Below are 22,071 nucleotides of genomic sequence, written 5' to 3'. Positions count from 1 at the left end.
TCTCTGTCTCTGCTTTGGCATTTGTGAATGTGGTGAATATCTGTCCTTCAGAAGGTTGTGGGAGTTAAGAAATTAAGTAATATCTGTACAGTGTCCAGAATTCATGTCCACCTAGAACCTCAGAACATGACCTTATTGAAAATAGGGTCTTTGTAGATGTAATTAATTCAAATGAGGTCATACTGGATTAGGGTGGGCCCTAAATCCAATGACTGGTGTCCTTGTAAGAAAGCCATAAAGAGATACAGCTGACACGTGTGAGGAAGACAGCCATATGTGGATAGTGGCAGAAGTTAAAGTGGTGGAGCTCCAAGCCAAGGAGTGCCAAAGATTGCTTGTCACCTCCAGAAACTAGGATAGGAGTATGGAACAAATTCTCCCTCAGAGCCTTTAGAAGGCACCAGCCCTGCTGACGCCTTGATTACAGAATTTTGGACTCCTGAACTGTGAAAGAGTGCATTTCTGTTGTAAACGACCAGTGTGCAGTAATTTGTTACAACAATCCGAGGAAACTGAAACATATTTTGGTCAGGGAGAGTGGTGCTGGGTAACAAATACCTACAAGATTCCACCTTTAGTATTTGTTACAAATGGCTTTGGAATTCGGTAATGAGTAGAGGCTGGAAGACTTTCGAGGTGATGATGAGACCTTGGACTTGGAACCTGATGCTGTAATTGGTTGAAAATTTGAGGGTCTTGTGAGAGAGTTAAGTGGATTTCGCATGTGGGAGGGAGGTGAATCATGGGTGCCGGAGGGCAGATTGTGGCAAATCATTATAATAATGATCCAGGTGTAAACACGGCTCCCCGCATGCAGTTCCTTGCATAGTGCTCATGTTGATCCTGAGATCTATGAATCAGAAAGACAAGTTATTTGACCTCAACATACTTAACAGATGAGAAATGGTGAGAAGGGTGTAGATATCCCCCCAGAGACACCTTCATTTAAAAAGGGGGTAAATGAGAGGCCCATAGTAGTCACTGTCCCATGGCAATTTTGAGATCTAACTGGGCACATGTCAGCAGTTCCCCTAATTGTAGAAGCAAAGAGAGTTCCTCGATTAGGGCCTATTTTCTGCTTCCCAGGAATGGTGCCCTAATCATTGTTCTCCCTGGTTCTTGGTTTTACATTCTAGGCTTCACCGTCTGAGATGTCTTTCCTTTTCAATAATTAATGGATCATATTTCCAGCTGTGTAGCACTCTCTCCCAGCTTCCTGCCTGTGAAGAGTCAGAAGCCCATAGACCAGTTTTCATTCCACTGTTTTCTATTCCTTTTAATTCAAGCTAGTAGTGCTTTTGCCAGGACAACTCTCTTTTAAGTTGCGTGGGTTTGATCAGGCTGGGAGTCACTACGTGCTTCAAAAGCCACATTGATGCTTTCCAAGCTATGCCTCTTTCTACTCTGAGTGGGTGTCAGGGTTGTGCTAAAAGCTCTCTTGCCTAGCTGAGGGGATCAACTAAGCACCACCTTAAATCTTTCTGAGATACAAACAAAGAGTCTTACAGCCATAATCTTGATTCATTCTTTGCCCTGAGACCATTTCTTACTTTGAGAATCTTTTACTGAAAATATTGTCCTGCAACCTCTCTATTGCCTCCAACGTCTTGGAGACAGAATAGTTCCTCCTTGAGCTCCTCTTTCTCTCACAGCTACCTTAGCATGTGCTGATAGAAGAAGCCACCAGGCACTTTCTTTTTATTATTATTATTAATTTTTTAAAATGTCAGCATAGTTAACATACGGTGTTATATTAGTCTCAGGTGTATGATATAGTGATTCAACACTTCCATATAACAGCCGGTGCTCATCACAAGTGCCCTCCATCCCCAATACCTATTTCACCCATCCCCCCATCCCCCTCCCCTCTGCTAACCATCAGTTTGTTCTCTATGATTAAGAGTCTGTTTCTTCGGGGCTCCTGGGTGGCTCAGTCGGTTAAGCATCTGCCTTCGGCTCAGGTCCCAGGGTCCTAGGATTAAGCCCCGCATCGGGCTCCCTACTCAGCAATGAGTCTGTCTCTTCCTCTCCCTCTGCCCCTCTACCTGCTTGTGCACGAGCTTGCTCTCTCTCTCGCAAATAAATAAAATCTTTTTTAAAAAAGAGTCTGTTTCTTGGTTTGCCCCTCTCTCTTTGCTCATTTCCCTTTGCTCATTTGTTTTGTTTCTTAAATTCCACATATGAGTGAAATTATATGGTATTTGTCTTTCTCTGACTGACTTATTTCACTTAGCATAATACTTTCTAGCTCCATCCATGTTGCTGCAAGTGGCAAGATTTCATTCTTTTTGTTGGCTGAGTAATATTCCATTATATATATCTTCTTTATCCATTCATCAGTCAATGAACATTTGGGCTGTTTCCATAATTTAGCTATTGTAGATAATGCTGCAATAAACATAGGGGTGCATGTATCCCTTTGAATTAGTATTTTTGTATTTTGGGTGTAAATACCCAGCAGTGTGATTACTAGATTGTAAGGTAGGTCCTTTTTTAGCTTGAGAAATCTCCATACTGTTTACCACAGTTGCTGTAGCAGTTTGCACTCCCACCAACAGTGCATAAGGGTTCCTATTTCTCCACGTCCTCTCTGACACTTGTTGTTTCTTGTGTTGCTGATTTTAGCCACTCTGACAGGTGTGAGGTGACATCTCATTGTGGTTTTGATTTGCATTTCCCTGATGATGAGTGATGTTGAGCATCTTTTCATATCTGTTGACCATCTGTATTTCTTCTTTAGAGAAATATCTCCTCATGTCTTCTGCCCATTTTTAAATTGGATTATTTTTTAGGTATTGAGTTATATCAGTTCTTTATATATTTTAGATACTAACCCTTTATCAGATATGTCATTTTCAAATATCGTCTCCCATTCAGTAAGCTGTCTTTTCATTTTGTTGATGGTTTCCTTTGCTGTGCAGAAGCTTTTTATTTTGATGTAGTCCCAGTAGTTTTTGTTTTGTTTTGCTTTGCTTGGGGTTTTTTTGTTTTGTTTTGTTTTGTTTTTGCTTTTGTTTCCCTTGCCTCAGGAGACATATCCAGTAAGAAGTTGTTATGGCTGATGTCAGAGAAATTTCAGCCTGTGCTCTCTTCTAGGATTTTTATAGTTTCAGGGCTCACATTTAGGTCCTTAATCCATTTTGAACTTATTTTTATGTGTGGTGTAAGAAAGTGGTCCAGTTTCATTCTTTTACTTGTTGCTGACCAGTTCTCCCAACACCATCTGTTGAAGAGACTGTCTTTTTCCCAATGGACACTTTCAATATTCTTCTTGGAAATCATCTTAGCCAGAACCACAGGTTCATTGGCTACATTTTCTATTCTCCAAGGTCACACGAATTATTCCACCTCAGTATAGCACAGGTTGCCCTTTCTCTAGCCTGCACTAGCAGTTTCCTCACTGCCCTTTCAGCATCCACGTCCTTGGCATCCTTCTAGCTTCCAGCTGTCCCTCAGCCCCAAAGTCTACCCACATGTTTTAAATTTTTGTTATGGTATCACCTCTACTCCTATGTACAAATGTTTGTTTCAATTAGCTTCTGATACATTAAAAAAAACTACCCCCAAACTTAATGGCTTAAAATCAGCAATCTGGGCTGTGCTCAGCTGGAGAATTTGTCTCTTCATCGGATGGTTTCAGCTGACTCACTCATGCCTTGCAGCCAGCTGGTGTCTCAACTGGGGATGGAGGAACCGGGATGAGCTCACTCACGTGCCTGGCACTCAGCTGGGAAGCCTGACATGGCTGAGGGTGGCCTGGGCCTCACTCTTTCTCCACGAGTTTTCTTATCTTTGAGGAAGCTCTCGTGGGCTCCTTTACAGGTGTCTCAGGGTGGCATGAAAGGCCCTTTAAGGAACAGACTCAGAACAATATCCCTTTGGCTGCATTCTCTTTGCCCAAGCAAGTCACAAGTCCAGCCCAGATTCAACATGGAACTACAGAAGGACACAAATTCAGCACATTTGTTTCTTGATATACCAGGAGTCTAAAAGACTGCAAGTGGTCTGGGTTCCTCTAGGCTAAAGGAGGGGCTCTGGCCCAGAATAAGTGCTCAGTCAACATCTAACAAGTGAGCTCTGTAAACTCTGGCTGAGGCTCCGTCTGCTACCCATTTACCCCCAGATGTAGAGCAAGCCCAGAAGGATAACCAAGAGGCCACAGGTTCCTGTCCACTCACCACTGGGAGTCATCACGCCGGGTTGCCATGATAGGAATGGGTTGTCCCCTGAAACCCAAGAGCGCCAGAGCCTCACCCTTGGGGCCAGAGACACAGACTCCTGACAAACAGAAAGGGAATGGTGGGCAAGAGGATGCACAAGAGTGTCCCTACCACAGTATGTCTTCTGGCTCCTGGGAAAGCCTTTCCAGCCACAGGACCATAGATAACCAGACCATGAAGGGCCCCAGCCACTGCCCAGGTGGAAACGGAGGCACATGGAGGAACCTCTGGCCAGTGGTCAGTGGCAGAACTATGCCTCAGGCCCAGGGGTCTGATCTCTAGTAATTCATTAATTCTCTCAGGCATTCACTCAGTAGACACTGACCCAGATGGGAAGACTTGCCAGGACTTGCCCCAGGCACTGAAAGAAAGGTGTAGAAGAAATAGAGCAGGGAAAGAGAGAGGAGACTGTCTCTTCTTCCATAAAAACTCCTAACAGAAACTTCTTCCCCCCTGAGGCCTCTTGTCCTCAGGACCCCCATGAAGTAAGGTCAGGCCTCAGTGTCTCTAGATCCTGAGCTTGCCATGCCCTTCTTGGTACATCAAAAAGGAATGCTGCCCCCACCTTGACCTTCAACCCCACTCACTGTCCCCAGCCTCTTGCCCCGGCTGCCGGTTGAGGCAATGCTGACACAACCTGACCAGGCCCCATTGCCTCAGTCCCCCCAACCCCACCCCTGCGCCTCTCCTGACCCTCCACCTCCTCAGGCTGCAGCCCACCCCCCACTGGGCTGACCACTAGTGTCAGCCCCGAGGGTGCACAGCCCACCCGGTCCCTGGGCTCATCAGTCTGTCACATCCCCTGCCCCTATCCTGTGCTGAGCCCTGGAGGCAGTGATGACTCAGAGCCAGCCCTGCCACTGGGGTCCTTCCAGACATGGACAAATAGCCATTTCTCCCCTGACAAGCAGATTGATGCTTTTCTCTCAGGAGAGGCTCTCAGAGCCTGGGAAACGTTGCCCCCTCTGTCTCCAGAGCAGCTCTGAGGGCAAAGAGACCCATATCCGAGGTCCTCTCCACGCCCACGGCCTCCTCCCTGAGATTTTCCATAAATCCTCAGATGACAGGGAGAAATGGACTAAGAAGAGCAAGGGCGAGCTGAGAGAAGCGCACACTCAGACACCCTCGTGCACACGTACACACCAGTCCCACACCTCCCACTCAGACACAGGTGCTCGCACACGACACCCTATGAGCAAGCACGCCCACAGAGACACAAACACCAATCTCACGCACACACACACACACACACACACAGCCCAAGCCAGGAGGAGGGGAAAGGGAGATCTGGGACATCTTTGAAGGAAGATGAGCTCTAAAGAGTCCTCAGTCAGGCTCAGGGACATGCCCAGTGACACGCCCAGTGGCCCTGGGGTAGGGGAGACTCCAAGAGAAGTGTCAGGTGGCATTGATGTACAGCAAGCCGCACTCCCCCAGCTGCAGGCCAGGAAACTCCAACACAGTGTCCAAACCAATAGGCTGCTCCCTGGGGGCCCGCAGGGTCCTCAGCATCCCCCCCCCCACACCAGCTTCTGCCAAGACGGAGAGAACCAAAGCCACCCTGACCCTTGCCCTCCCCCCACCCCCACTAGGAATCCCAGACACAGACTTGCTGCTCCAGCAGATTTCCATGGATGGGAGCAGAGGAATCGATGGTGCTCAGAGCATTTATAGCCAGTGGGAAAAGCTGCCCTGGGCCTTCCTGACACCAGAAATAAATGATTCTGTGAACAGAAAACCACTCAGACACAGGCGGAATGACCCGCTGGAGAGCGCTTTCACTGTGAGGAATTGCCAGTGCTGGAGGTAACCAACCCCTGTGAGCCTGAGCCAGGCTGTCTGTGCAGTGCAGGGTCAGATCACACAGCATCCAGGCCCCAGGACCCCAGCAGCCCATGCCACCGTCACCAGCAACCTCGCCAGGCCGCCTCCCAGCCCTGGGCACACGTGCAGCAGGAACCTGGAAGCCCAGCCTTTCAGAGAGCAGCTGCTTGGAAGAATCTGTCTGTGGACAAAAATGGGGTTTTGTTTTCTTAAACAGAAAACCTGGTTTCTTTTCCTTCTCACATAACTCCAAGGCTGCTGACATGCTCTAAAAAGGAAGAAACCAGTAGGCACTCTAATTCCCTAGCTCGCACAGGACCCCACCGCCTGCTAAACCCCCCCAAGTGTTTCTGGGAGTCCCAGGAGGGGACCCACATGTGCTCATGGATGAAGCTGGTCAGTTGCTCTACGACAGCTGCAGATTTATTCCTCTTCTCTTAGGGACTGCCTGCCTGACACACTTCTGCTGGGTACTGCTGGGTCCCCCAGCCATCACTGTGAAACCAGATCCTGCCCCTAGATGCAAAGGTGCCCCACAGCCAAAAAAATGGGGCAAATCTCTCTCGTCCCATGCTGTGCCCTGTGCCCTGTCGGAGGTGTCCAGAGCAGGGTGCTTGGGCCCCATTGCCTTATAGAATTTTAGAGAAATGACTTTTGCAGTTCTGACCATCCCCATGATTCCATCTCCCATGCCTTAGCATCGAGACATCCCATGGGGGTGGGTGATGGAAACAGAAGCAAGCCTGGACCCAGAACTGCTTTGCCCCTTAAAGCCTCCACGGGACAAACTCTTTGGCTTGGACACCTCTTCCCTTTGGTAAGGACTCTTCCTGAAAGACCACAGTCCACATGAAAGAGGACACTGTCCCACTGGTGGTCAGAAATATCTAGCCTCAGTGCGCCTGGGTGGCTCAGTCATTAAGCGTCTGCCTTCGGCTCAGGTCATGATCCCAGGGTCCTGGGATCAAGTCCCGCATCGGGCTCCCTGCTCCGCGGGAAGCCTGCTTCTCCCTCCCCCACTCCCCCTACTTGTGTTCCCTCTCTCGCTGTGTCTCTCTCTGTCAAATAAATAAATAAATTCTTAAAAAAAAAAAAATATCTAGCCTCACCTGAATTCTGGAGATGGACATTGTTTTGATTCAAGGAAGGAGCCCCATTACACACAAATACCTGTTCAGCCTGCAAAAGTAATGATGACACCTTAACACTGTCAGAAGCAAGGGCCTGGTTGGTACTGCTTACCACCAACTCCAGCTGAAATAGCCAATGGGCAAGAACATTGTCCCCTGTGGGCAGATCCTTGTGCTCTGCAGAGAGCTGAGACCTTCCCTCTCCTAGTATAGTTAAGCAAGGGCAAAGGGTCTAGACTCAGGTGCTCCCCAATCCCACACCCCTCACCCCACCTGCTTCTTTTTTAGATAAATGAAGACAGTTGGTGTAGAAGAAGGAAGGGAAGACTGACCCATGCGAGAAACCAGTCCCTCCAAGAGTCCCCTCCCCACGCCTCCAGCTCTAGCCTTCAGGACCCTTGTTCAGTAGACCCTGAGCCCCCACCCTGTTGCTCTGAGACAGGCCCCAAGGACTGATGACCTTGCAGCCTTGGTAACCAGTCTCCCCAGGGATGCTGCTCACACACCAACCTCATTTCCCCTTCAGTCTGGTCCTGAGCAATTGTGTCCTGAAAGTCTTTAACCATTACCATTGTTTTCCCATATTTACAGGGCAGAAGCAGCCTCTGGCTGGACATCACCCAAGTATTCACACTCTTCTCAATACTAACAACATCCCTAACTATGTCTTTCTCAGGCTCAAGCAGCCTGAAGAGGCCTCTTGGAAGAGAAGACTTCCCTAGAAGAGCAGATATGTGTTGTAGCCAGCACAAAGGGAGAGGAAGTTCTCACAGTCGGGAGGTCCCCAGCCCTGAGGATGGTGGGTACCAGCTTGGGGCCATGATTCTCCCCCTTATGGCAGCAAAAGGAGTGAAGGGGTTCAGAATGTACCATCCAAAAATATGCCACTTTGGCATATTAATTATTTTGAGTTAAAGGGACTTGAGAAACAGCAGCTACAGGAAGCACTCTCTCTGCCCTCCTCTTTCTACCTAAAAGCAGGACATAAAATTTCCCCTGAGAAAGGTGCCCTCCTGCACCAGGAAGAGAACATTCTTATCAGCAGAGCCTGGGAGTTGACGCTGAAATGGAACTATGCAAACAAACCTGCAAATATAACCCTTATCTTCCATTAGTTTTCCCTATATAATTCCACTCACTGTCCCACAATTTACTGCCCTAGCCCCAACCCCTTTGTCTTGTCACATCCCACAATTTATCGTTCTTTGCATAAAAAGGCATGTAAGCTTTGGGGCTTAATGTCTTCTTCGGGTCTTCACTTTCCTTCTGAAGATTCCCATATGCACATAAAAATATTACGTCAATTTATATGCTTCTCTCCTGTTATTCTTTCTTATGTCAGTTTAATTCTTAGGCCAGCCACAGAACCTAAGAGGGTATAAGAAAATTTTTCCTCCCCTACAGGAGCATCTTAGAACCTGCCAGTCTGAGGAGACGTGCAAGGGCTGCTGGTTACTTAATTGCCTGCAAACTTTAATAAATGCCTCAGATTTCTAAAACTCCAAAATTTCTCTGATTCCTTTAACTTTTAGAACCATATCTGATGCCTCTTGCTGTAACAGAGGCATCAAGTTGTCAACACTTGGGTGCTATGATGAGGCACCAACAACAACTTAGTTAAGCTCCGAGACCAGCCTCGCAAGACATGTGGAAAATGCCCCACACGTGAGGGGACCACACCCAGGGCCGGGCACTCACCTGCCTTTGGGTCAATCCCAAAGGGTGACTAGAAAAGGGTTGCAAAAGGGGACACAGGGACCAGGAGGGTTGTGTGGGGAGAAAAGCATCTTGCTCATGGTCTTGAGGACATTTGTGCATGAAGATGAGCACGGGCTTGAGAGCAGCAGACTAACAGCATTTCCAGTCCTGAAGGTGACACGCTTCGAATCATGAGATGGAAGCACCAGACACTCCCCTCACCTACTCCGTGTTCACTCTGCCTGCAGACAGAGAGACTGTGCTGGCCACGTGTGCCTTCTTAGTCCTGGTAAATTCACCCCAGCAGCTCCCCGTTAGGATTTGTTTCACCTGTCCACGGACCATAGGGTAAAGATGCCCTAATACCTTCTCGCGCGCGCGCGCGTTCGCGTGTGCGTGCGTGTGTGTGTGTGTGTGTGTGTGTGTGTGTTATTATTTTAAAATCTGACTGCAGTCCTCACTACTAGTCCAAAAAGGATGATAGAATTCCTCTGAGGGAGAAAAGCTGCTCTTTTGTTTAGGAAAACACCTTAATGGATCTTTTAATTATGCACAGAGAGGCCCCAGGGCTGCTTTGGAAAGAAGAATGAGACAAAGAGGAAGCTAAATTGCACTGCATAATAAACTCACAGGAATTTTGGACCTATCCCAGGAGGTAGCCTTAGGAAAGAGGGGGAAAGTCAGGAGCCTAAGGAAAAAAGCAGTGAGCAAAGAGTGAGGAATCAGCCTTCCCCACCACCCCATCCACACACCATCACCCCAGGGACACAGCACGGTTTTTCCCATAGCTTGTTGGAATGGAAACCTTGTTTTAATGGAAAGAGCAGCCTAGAAGGCTGGAATGCTGAGACATCTAGACTACAGATTTCAACTATTTCACTCCCTAGGTCTGCAAATTTTTATTATTGTTAAACAACAAAAATTCAACTGAGTAAATTTAAAGATCAAATTGGTTTATTCAACGATTCATGAATCAGGCAGCATCCCATCTGGCAAATAGAAAGGAACTCTGCCGAGGTGTAGAAAAGGAAAGATTCTTAAAGGTGGAAAGAAGACACATAAAAAGGAAATTTTAGCAAAGAATGCATTGTTCTGGCCAGGTCCCCCTCCTGAGGGGACAGAGGGAGTCTATTGGGCAGATCACCTCACTAATGCTGACCTGTGTTGATTGGTTAAAGGTCACATTTCTGAGTGGTTGAAACTGCCATTAGGTTAGGTATTAAGTCTTGGTTTGCTCACATGGGATTTAGCACAAGGGACTCCATTTGGGCCTGCTATCTCCCTTTTAACAATTCCTCCCTTTTGATCAGACTCTCAGCCTAACTGAGAGATGTGATCAGAATTTAAGGCACTGCATCACTCTCAGCTACTGCTCTGTGGTTCCAGCAGCTTACGTCGATCTTCTTTGTGGTGGTCCCAGGTCATGATGTTTTTGCTTAATCCTGTCATGACTTCAGGTTCACAGTCTTTAAGTTGGTCATTCTCTTCGTTCCTTTTCTGCTGTTCCAGTCTTAGGGAGGTCATTTGCTTGGTGGTTAGCAGCTGCAAACATACATCTAAAGCTTCTGAGAGAATAAAACACACAGGGAGATTACTATGATTACTATAAACTGGGTAACTCCCAGTATTTGGAGTGCACTTCAGAGCCATGATCCCCAAGACCCAAACCAATCAAATCAGTCAAAGAAAGACCTCACAGAAGGAATCACCTTTTCAAGACAAGTGGCTTGCTCAGTGGTCTTATGTCACTGTGTTTCAATTTTCCCAGAAGTGTTAATCCAGGTGTAGCGGGTGGTCTGGGCCACAGCACTGACACCTCCTTGCTCAGCTAAAAGATAATCAAGGGCTATCCTATTATCAAGAACGACATCGGCCAGAGTGTCTAAGGATTTTGGAGGGGCAGCTTTCATTTTAGCAGAGGATTATGCTATATTCTCAAGAGTTAAGGAGAGATTTCTCATAGTATTCTTGTTTACATTTATTCCTAACCAGGAAAGTGTGGTTGTGAATGCCTACTGGGAATTCCTTTCTAACTTGACAATGTAAATCCAAGGGAGTCAACCAATAAGGTGGGTCAGTTTGTTTGTGGAAATTAAGGGCACAATTAGATAACCGAAGACACATTGCCTGGTTATATGCCAGCCATCTAGGCATCCAAAGACCCAAGGAGAATGATAATCACCACAGGCAAAGACAACCCTGTTGGGCACAAACCATTAAGATGGCACTGTTAATAGACAGATAGCAACTTTTTTTTATCACAAATCCAGCAGCCTGAGAGGAAAAGCCTATCCCCTCCCCTTAGTACTGGCCCAGGAGATAGAGAAGATGGCATTATCTTTCCAGGCCAGCGTAAAGGAAGGAAAGGGAAGAAGAAAGGTTTCTTTTTTTTTTTTTTAAAGATTTGTTTATTTATTTGAGAGAGAGAGTGAGAGAGCACAAGAGGGGGGAGTGGGAGAGGGAGAAGCAGACTCCCCGCTGAGCAGGGAGCCCGATGCGGGACTCAATCCCGGGACTCCAGGACCATGACCTGAGCCGAAGGCAGTGCCTTAACCAACTGAGCCACCCAGGCGCCCCGAAAGGTTTTCATGTTTAGTTAAAGTATGAAGTCTTGATCCAGCATCTTGGGTGAAAGCAGTCCTCCTCAATGTCAGCTATTTCTCTTCTCTTCCTCATCAATTTGATTTGGAGGTCTCCAGCATTTGTGCCAAAACCTGATGTCAAGTAGAGCCTTCTTTAGCAGTGAGCTGTGTATCCAAGGATCATTTCCGGAAGTTTGGCTGTCACCTGGGGAGTAAGAAGGACCTGGCAGAGTACCTTTCAAGTCGATTGAAGGGGAGACTTTGTTCTTAGTGATTTCAAATCAGAAAGGTGGAAGAAAATTGGAAACATTAGTTTGGAGATTTGTAGCCAGATCTTTTGAGGAAACTGGATGAATTTAGGATCTAGTCCAGTTTACAGGTATACAACAAAACCTCATAGGGCAATTAACAAGATCAGAATCCAATATAGACAAAGAAGCAAACATAATTTTTTCTCTCTACAATTGACCTCATTTTTCATTGAAGATAATTACAGTAAAATTAGTTCATTTGTACTAAACTTAGCCTGATTATTTACATGCGTGGAGCAAGGATAGTGAGTGACCATATAAGCTCTTTTTAAGATTGCTTTGATGGAACCTTGTAATCAAGGTACCAGGCTGATTTTTTCAAGGGCTCTATTGGCTCTGTAAAGTCAACCTTAGTTCCTTAAAACTGTCTGGTCATATCTGAGTCTATATACATCTATCTCAAATATGACACTCTAGTCAAAACTAACCAATATTTCACCAATATAACACAATAATTGTATCCTGTTGCACGAGGAACACATTCCCACTGAACTTATGTAAATAACTCTATTGCCATGAAAAGAATACTCAAGAGTTTCCAAGTTCTGGAGGGATAAGATAGGGAGAAAAAGCAAACGTTTCATCTTTATTCACAAAGGTATATCTTACCAAACTGTTGATAGCTTAAGAGAAAAAAAGAAAAAGGTTGCCTAAAATATGGAAAAACAAAACATTAAAGAACCAGCAATGTTTCAAACATGAAAGTTGTAATTATTCTCCTTAGTTTATTCAGTCCCATGTAATTAATATTTGTTCTACTTGAATCCAGTTTTTCCATTCAGTTGTAAAAATTCTTACCCAGTTCAGTGTTATGATCTTAAAGTTATCAGAAACCTGTACTTGTTATCAGAAACTTGTACTGATAACTTAAAGTTATCAGAAAACTCCATGAATCTCCTTAAAAATGAAGCACTTATGCAGGAACATTTCTTTTTTTTTTTTTTTTAATTTTTATTTATTCATGAAAGACAGAGAGAGAGAAAGGCAGAGGGAGAAGCAGGCTCCCAAGGAGCAGGGAGCCTGATGTGGGACTCGATCCCAGGACCCTGGGATCATGACCTGAGCCGAAGGCAGACACTTAACCATCTGAGCCACCCAGGCGCCCTGCAGGAACATTTCTGCAAAAGTATCAGAGTAAACAATAACTGTAAATTACAGGAGACTTTTTAAAAATGTCCATTATTAAAGATCTTATGAGAATTCATTATAATGGAATTGAAAGAGAAATTTGGTTATTTTTGTGACACACAACAATTTAGGATAATAACTGGAATTATGTCTTATAACATTATAAGAGCAATATCAGATTTCCAGAATTTTATACAATATCTGGAATAGTAAAAACGTCTATCTATACAAATACAACATAAAGAAGGCTTAGTAGTATTACTTTTTATTTAACAATGCTAATCATGTAATTTAACATACCAAATACATCTAATTAATTTCTCCCTTTTTATAAGGAGGAAGAACAAGATGTTCCAAGGACCCTCAAAAGTCCTAAAGATAATTTGAGGCCAAAAAGACTTCATTTAGAATTTGATTTGGGGGAAGTCTGTCAAAAATATCAAAGAAATTTTAAAACATTTGGTCAAATAGTATCAGATTGTGAAACAATACTTAGTTATCCATTTAACCATAGTGACAATTAAAGACTTCACAGTCAAATACAGAAAGTTAAATAGCTGTTTTTAAAAAAATGCTTAGAAAGGGGAACCCTCTTACACTGTGGGTGGGAATGCAAACCGGTGCAGTCTCTCTGGAAAACAGTATGGTGGTTCCTCAAAAAGTTAAAAATAGAACTACCCTGTGATCCAGCAATCATACTATTAGGTATTTACCCAAAGAATACAAAAATACTAATTCAAAGGGATACATGCACCCTGATGTTCATAGCAGCATTATCAACAATAGCCAAATTATGGAAACAGCCCATGTCCATCAGCTGATGAATGGATAAAGAAAATGTGGCATATATACACAGTGAAATATTACTCAGCCATCAAAAATGAATGAAATCTTGCTATTTGCAACAATGTGGATGGAGCTAGAGAGTGTTATGCTAAGTGAAATAAGTCAGTCAGAGAAAGACAAATACCATATGATTTCACTCATATGTGGAATTTAAGAAACAAAACAAATGAGCAAAGGGAAAAAAAAGAGAGAGAGGGACCAAGAAACAGACTCTTAACTATAGAGAACAAACTGATGGTTACCAGAGGAGGGGGGACAGGGGGATGGGTGAAATAGGTGATGGAGATTAAGGAGTGCATGTGCTGTGATGAGCACCAGGTGATGTATGGAAGTGTTGAATCACTATATTGTACAGGTGAAACTAATATTACACTGTATGTTAACTAACTGAAATTTAAATAAAAACTCTTAAAAATTAAAATTAAAAGTAGAAATAAAATTTAAAAATCCTTAGCTCCTTTAATAGAGAAGATTCCACTTTTTTTAAGTAATCAAAGACTTGATAAAACCAACACAAGAAATTATTTTGACAAAACACAGAATCCTTATTTTGTAGGCAGACTACTTTATTATTATTTTTTTTTTGTAGGCAGACAATTTTAAAGGGTGGGGCTCGATCCCAGGACGCTGGGATCATGACCTGAGCTGAAGACAGACACTTAACGACTGAGCCACAATCTCTTATCAAGAGCAGAACAATAGTCCAAGAAAACTTTGTCCTTTTAACAGAAAGAATCCAAATTCTTATTTTTCCCCAGCTTACTTTTCACATTAAAACTCATTTACTTAATTAAATTTATTCTAATCTTAGCCAGTCCTGACTACACATAAAATTCCTTTCTGAAGATTTCTTTTCCATAAACCTTCTATGACTTTTAAATTTTGTCCTATATTTTTCCTCTTTCTTATTTTGAAATAACTGATGTCATTTTAGCACAAAATTATTTTTTCTCAACAAAAATGTATCTCCATTCTTTGTACCTTCTTTGATCAAAACACAGATTCTACTTTGCTTGTATACAGAGTTGTTTCCCTTCTGATTTCTAATAGCTGTAACCACATATATTAGCTAGAATTCATGACCCTTAGAAACCTTAATTTCTAGTGAAAGCTAAGAAGTAAACAATTGTGAACTGTTACATTAGTATTCTTTAGATTGGCAAATCTATGAATGCATTTCATAATTTTTAGAAGCATACACTTACAGTACAATCTTTCAACATGGCACGTGTTTACCAACAGTTCTTCTTTTTAAATATTTATTTATTTATTTCAGAGAGAGAGAGAGAGCACAAGCAGGAGGGACAGAGGAAGAGGGAGAGAGAATCTCAAACAGACTCTGTGTTGAGCACAGAGCCCAACATGGGGCTCGATCCCACGACCTTGAGATCACAACCTGAGTGGAAACCAAGAGTTGGACACCCAACTGACTGTGCCATCCAAGCGCCCCAACAGTTCTTCTTTAATAAGAAGTTAAAAGTAGATAAGCCTATGTTCAGTAATTAATGTTTCATTATGTTATCTTATTTGGAAATGATCTGAATATTCAATGAATTGAAATTAACTCATCATTTAACTTAACTTAGCAAAACTTTAAGGTTTTAGGTTACCAAAAATATTTGAGGAAACTATTTTAAAAGTTTACCTAAACCTTTTTTTTTTTAAAGATTTTATTTATTTATTTGAGAGAGAGAATGAGATAGAGAGAGATAGAGCATGAGAAGGGGGAGGGTCAGAGGGAGAAGCAGACCCCCTGCTGAGCAGGGAGTCCGATGCGGGACTCGATCCCGGGACTCCAGGATCATGACCTGAGCCAAAGGCAGTGGCTTAACCAACTGAGCCACCCAGGCGCCCTACCTAAACCTTTTTTACCCTACTTACATCTATTTAATTTACTTGTTCTTTATATGTTTAGATTACCCATAAAATCTTCATGAGACATTAGACTAAGTCAGCCATTGCCCCAAGCTTTTTTTTTTTTCTAATAAATTTTCTAAGAGATAACATGAACTCATTTGACCTTTCGTAAGCTTAGGTAGAATAAAAGTTGCATGTCTGCATTATTTTTAATGTTGACAACTCTGAAGATATGTCTATTTTAATTAAGCTAACAAACTTTAAATTAACTTTAATACCAAATATTTTCCCTAAAATTCATTTGGGTTAGTTTCTATTACATTTTTGAGAATTTAATTTATATAAGCACTTGATTTTCTTTAAGCCAATTAAGTAGGGCTCTTTCATAAGTTAATATTTGCAATACCATCTGGAGGTGGAAAATACTATCACACATCCACAATACATATAGATAGACACACATGAAACATACAGATGCAGAGACCTTAGTTTTGGGACTAAAACTTTTTACTACTAACATTTGTGCAGAAGACCCCTAAGATCTCTATTTATCCTTGACAAGTAATCTCATGGAGGCTGTGAAGCAGTTTGTATTGTTTTTTAATAAATAAAAAATTGTCTCTTCCCCTCCCCCCCACACCCCACTTTTTTTTTTCAGTCTTAGGAATTGGGGTTGGTCTAGATAAGGGTTCTCGCAGGGATCAGGTAGAAAGAATGCAAATTCCTCCAAGAAGGAGTTTGGTTTCCCAAGGCCAATACTTACAAGCATCTTGAGATAAAAAGGGGAGGTTTGGGGAGTGGCAACAAGGAATAGATGAACTTTGAATTGCCTCTAAAGCCACATTTCTAGTTTTGCAGAGATTTGTGAGATAAGAACAGTTGCTCTCGATCTTTCAAACAGCTGCAACTGAAATGATGGCATAGGTTGTACGGCCCATCTAATGACATCATCTTTTTTAGTAAATACTTTTACAAAGGCTCCCAGTTTTCCTTTCTCCCTGGGCACATAGTTTCATTTTAGCTTAGGGGAGGAAGCCTAACAAAATTCCTATTAGTCTCTGAATACCAGCTTCCAATTTGGCCAACTTTTGACTACAGAGCTACTTAAAAATGTCTTTTAAATACCTTGTCAAGGGGCGCCTGGGTGGCTCAGTCGTTAAACATCTGCTTTCGGCTCAGATCATGATCCCAGGGTCCTGGGATCGAGCCCCGCTTCAGGCTCCCTGCTCGGCGGGAAGCCTGCTTCTCCCTCTCCCGCTCCCCCTGCTTGTGTTCCCTCTCTCGCTGTGTCTCTCTCTGTCAAATAAATAAATAAAATCTTTTAAAAAATAAAAATAAATAATAAATAAATACCTTATCAGTTTTCAGCCAGGACAAACAGCAAAGATTTCTAGCAGTACTGAATCCTCACCCCCTCCCCCCCACCTTGGATGTAAGAGTGGTCCCCAAAGCGGGTGCAAAAGATAATTTATTTTTCTCTCTCCCCTGGGTATTTTAAACAGAGATCTGGGAGAGCTGACTCTGGTAAGAATCCTCACCTTTAGCTGACTTCTGACAGTTTTTCCAGATTCCCATCTGCAGGTTCTGAGTGGGGTTTAAAGTAGAGTGAAGCTTCAATATTTACCTGAATTTAGAAGGTTTTTTAATTAATTTTAATTTTTGTTTCCCTTTGGCTATATAATGTAGTGGTTTACCAGAAAATTCCTCAGGGTCTTGTCAACTCTGGGTGGAGTCCCTATGGAGGCTCTCCCTTGAGTGTAGATATGGGGGTGTCTGTGAGGCCTTGGTGGACTTTTATTTACGGTGTAAAGGTGGTTCAAATTGGTGATTGCTAGAATGAGTGCTCAAATAAAGGAGGAAAGGGAGGAGAAGCAGTTGAGCCCATCTTACAGTTCTTCATTTTAGGTACCTTTTTGTGTCTTTATTTTTTTTTTAAGATTTTATTTATTTATTTGTGAGAGAGGAAACACAAGCAGGTGGAACGCAGAGGCAGAGGGAGAAGCGGCTCCCCACTGAGCAGGGAGCCCAATGCAGGGCTTGATCCCAGGACCCAGGGATCATGACCTGAGCCGAAGGCAGATGCTTAACCGACTAAGCCACCCAGGTGCCCCGTTTCGTGTCTTTAATTTTTCACTAGTCTTCTGCAGTGAATCCTTAATAAAGCTATTTTTGAATTTTGAAGGCTTTGGAGTCTTCCGCATGCCAATTAAAGTAGGCATCTCATCCTCTTTGTTTAATTTGAGAACTGCGACTTTACGGGAGCCTGGGTGGCTCAGTGGGTTAAGCGTCTGCCTTCAGCTCAGATCATGATCCCAGGGTCACAGGATGGAGCCCCGAATTAGGCTCCCTGATCGGGGGGGGGGAGCCTGCTTCTCCTTCTGCCCCTCCCTCTGCTCGTGTTCTCTCTCTCTTTCTCTCTCTTTCTCAAATAAATAAATAAAATCTTTAAAAAATAATTTGAGAACTGTGACTTTCAAGTGCACTTCTAAAATGATCTTATTTTATTGAAATGTTTTTCATAATGGCCACTGAGGGCTAGTTCCCTGAGGGCTAGCAGCAATTTGGGAGGACCCTGAGGTGGGAATGGAATTTAACCCACATTCCTGTCAGCCATCTCTGGCCTAAAATGGGGTCTCTCGGAGCCAAACAAATACCTAAAAGGGATGTGCTGCAGGGTTGGATATTGTGTGGCGCTCTTCGGTGTACCTCATTGCCCCAAAATTTTTCTTGAGATTGGCAGGTAACCTACTGTCAATCTAACCCATTCTGTGACCAGTATCTTAACATGGGAGTCTTTACATTAGGTGGCTGGTGAGTGCCTTAATGGCGTGTTTTGTTTTTTTTTAATTAATTTATTTACTTTTGCGAGAGAGAGAGAGAGAGAGAGAGAGAGAAAGAGAACATGAGCAGAGGGAGGGGCAGAGGGAAAAGCAGACTCCCCGTTGAGCACGGAGCCTGATGCGGGACTTGATCCCAGGACCCTGGGATCATGACCTGAGCCGAAGGCAGCCGCCCAACCAACTGAACCACCCAGGCACCCTCTAACAACATTTAAGTGTTCAACTTATGCCCAACAATTTTTGCACCTTTCCTTTTTTTTTTCTTCCAAGATCCCCACTAGCAATAGTCTTTATCAACACAACGTGAGAGAAACAAATGTGCACCTTAACATACCGACAGTAACCAAGAGACACTACTGCAGACTGGCCAAGAGAAGGCGGTACACACCACCAGCAATTCCCAGTGTGGACTAAGCCAGCAAACCCCAGTAAGTGGGAACTTTAGACTGGAACTGAGGAAAGTGACTTCAAATAACCAAGGAATTGCAGACTGAACCAAGAGCTAGGGACTCAGGTTTCAGATGGAACTGTCTATCAACTCAAGCTGACTCACTAAGCCCTGGACTGGAAAGCCAATTAGATTGGGAGCTCAGGGCAAAGACAGTGGAGCTCAGAACCAAGAACAGTGAGAAACAGTGAGAAAGACAATGAACTGAAAAAGGGCTTCACCAGTACCACACCTGTGTTTCTCATTGTCCCCAAACATCATCAAAAGTTTGCCTCAGATCCCATACAAGCAATTGTGAGAGAAAATTATGAAAAACACTATGCTGACAAATTGGACAACCTAGAAGAAATGGATAAATTCCTAGAAACATATAAATTACCAAAACTAAAACAGGAAGAAATAGAAAATTTGAACAGACCAATAACCAGCAAAGAAATTGAATCAGTAATCAAAAAACTCCCAACAAACAAAAGTCCAGGGCCAGATGGCTTCACAGGCAAATTCTAGCAAACATTTAAAGAAGAATTAATACCTGTTCTTCTCAAACTATTCCAAAAAATAGAAGAGGAAGGAAAACTTCCAAACTCATCCTATGAGGCTGGTATTAGTCTGATACCAAAACAGATAGAGACTCTACTAAAAGAGACAACTACAAGCCAATATCTCTGACAAACATGGATGCAAAAACTCTCAATAAAATACTAGCAAACCGAAGCCAAGAATACATTTAAAAAAATCATTCACCATGATCAAGTGAGATTTATTCGTGGGTTGCAAGAGTGGTTCAATATTCACAAATCAATCAACATGATACACCACATTAATAAAAGAAAGGATAAGAACCATATAATCATTTCGATAGATGCAGGAAAAGCACTTGACAAAGTACAACATCCATTCATGATAAAAAAAACCTCTTAATAAAATAGATTTAGAGGGAACATACCTCAACATGATAAAGGCCATATATGAAAAACCCACAGGGGCGCCTGGGTGGCTCAGTCGTTAAGCGTCTGCCTTCAGCTCAGGTCATGATCCCAGGGTCCTGGGATCGAGCCCCGCATCGGGCTCCCTGCTCGGCGGGAAGCCTGCTTCTCCCTCTCCCACTCCCCCTGCTTGTGTTCCCTCTCTCGCTGTGTCTCTCTCTGTCAAATAAATAAATAAAATCTTTAAAAAAAAAAAGAAAAACCCACAACTAATATCATCCTAATACCATCATTCCTGTCAGGAAGAAGGCAGGGATGTCCACTCTTACCACTGTTATTTGACAAAATACTAGAAGTCCTAGCCACAGCAATCAGACAACAAAAAGAAATAAAATGCATCCAAATTGGCAAGGAAGAAGTCAAACTCTCACTATTTGCAGATGACATGATACTATATAGAAAACCCGAAAGACACCACCCAAAAATTGCTAGAACTGATACACGAATTCAGTAAAGTCACCAAATACAAAATCAACATACAGAAATCTGTTGCATTTCTATTAATTTACAGTTACACCAAAAACAGTAAGATACATAGGGATAAACCTAATCAAAGAGGTGAAAGACCTGTACTCTGAAAACTAGAAAACACTGATGAAAGATGTTGAAGATGACACAAAGAAATGGAAAGACCTTCCATGCTAATGGATTGGAAGAACAAATATTATTAAAATGTCTATACAACCCAAAGCAATCTACACATTTAATGCAATCCCTATCAAAATACCAACAGCATTTTTCGCAGAGCCAGAACAAACAGTCCTAAAACTTTTATGGAACCACAAAAGATCTCAAATAGCCAAAGCAACCTTGAAAAAGAAAAACAAAGCTGGAGGCATCACAATTCCAGACTTAAGGGGCGCCTGGGTGGCTCAGTCATTAATTGTCTGCCTTCAGCTCAGGTCATGGTCGCAGGGTCCTGGGATCGAGCCCCACATTGGGCTCTCTGCTCGGCAGGAAGCCTGCTTCTCCCTCTCCCGCTCCCCCTGCTTGTGTTCCCTCTCTTGCTATGTCTCTATCTGACAAATAAATAAATAAAATCTTAAAAACAAAACAAAACAAAACAAAAACAATTCCAGACTTCAAGTTCTATTATGGACACCTGGGTGGACATGCAACTGTTGATCTCAGGGTTGTGAGTTTGAGCCCCACATTGGGTGTAGGGATTACTTAAAAATAAAAATCTTTTTAAAAACATTATATTACAAAGCTGTAGTGATCAAAACAATATGGTACTGGCACAACAATAGACATATAGATCAATAGAACAGAATAGAAAACCCAGAAATGAACCCACAACTATATGGTCAATTAATCTTCAGCAAAGCAGGAAAGAATATCCAATGGGGAAAAAAGTCTCTTCAAAAAATGGTGTTGGGAAAACTGGACAGAAACATGCAAAAGAATGAAACTGAACCACTTTCTTACACCATACACAAAAATAAATTCAAAATGGATGAAAGACCTAAATGTGAGACCTGAAACCATCAGAATCCTAGAGGAGAACAGAGGCAGTAGCCCCTTTGACATCAACCATAACAACTTCTTTCTAGATATGTTTCCTGAGGCAAGGGAAACAAAAGCAAAAATAAACTATTGGGACTTGATCAAAATAAAAAGCTTCTGCACAGTGAAGGAAACAATCAACAGAACTAAAATGCAACCTATGGAATGGGAGAAGATATTTGCAAATGACATATCTGATAAAGGGTTAGTATCCAAGATCTACAAAGAGCTTATAAAACTCAACACCCCAAAAAACAAGTAATCCAATTAAAAAATGGGCAGAAGACATGAATAGACCTTTTTCCACAGAAGACATAAAGATGGCCAATAAACACATGAAAAGATGCTCAACATCATTGATCATCAGAGAAATACAAATCAAAACTACAATGAGCTATCACCTCACACCTGTCAGAATGGCTAAAATAAACAACATAAGAAACAACAGGTGTTGGTGAGGATGCAGAGAAAGGGGAACACTCTTGCAACTTTGGTGGGAATGCAAACTGGTGCAGCCACTCTGGAAAACAGTATGAAGGTTCCTCAAAAAGTTAAAAGTAGAACTACCCTATGATCCAGCAATCGTACTACTAGGTATTTACCCAAAGAATACAAAAATACTAATTCAAGGGGATACATGCACCCTGATGTTTACAGCAGCATTATCTCCAATAGCCAAATTATGGAAACAGCCC

Source organism: Phoca vitulina, unplaced genomic scaffold (assembly GCF_004348235.1).
Source record: "Phoca vitulina isolate PV1807 unplaced genomic scaffold, GSC_HSeal_1.0 scaffold20, whole genome shotgun sequence".
In the NCBI taxonomy this organism is placed as follows: Eukaryota; Metazoa; Chordata; class Mammalia; order Carnivora; family Phocidae; genus Phoca; species Phoca vitulina.
The sequence above is the reverse complement of the archived record's forward strand: the minus strand, read 5'-3'. Positions refer to the sequence as shown.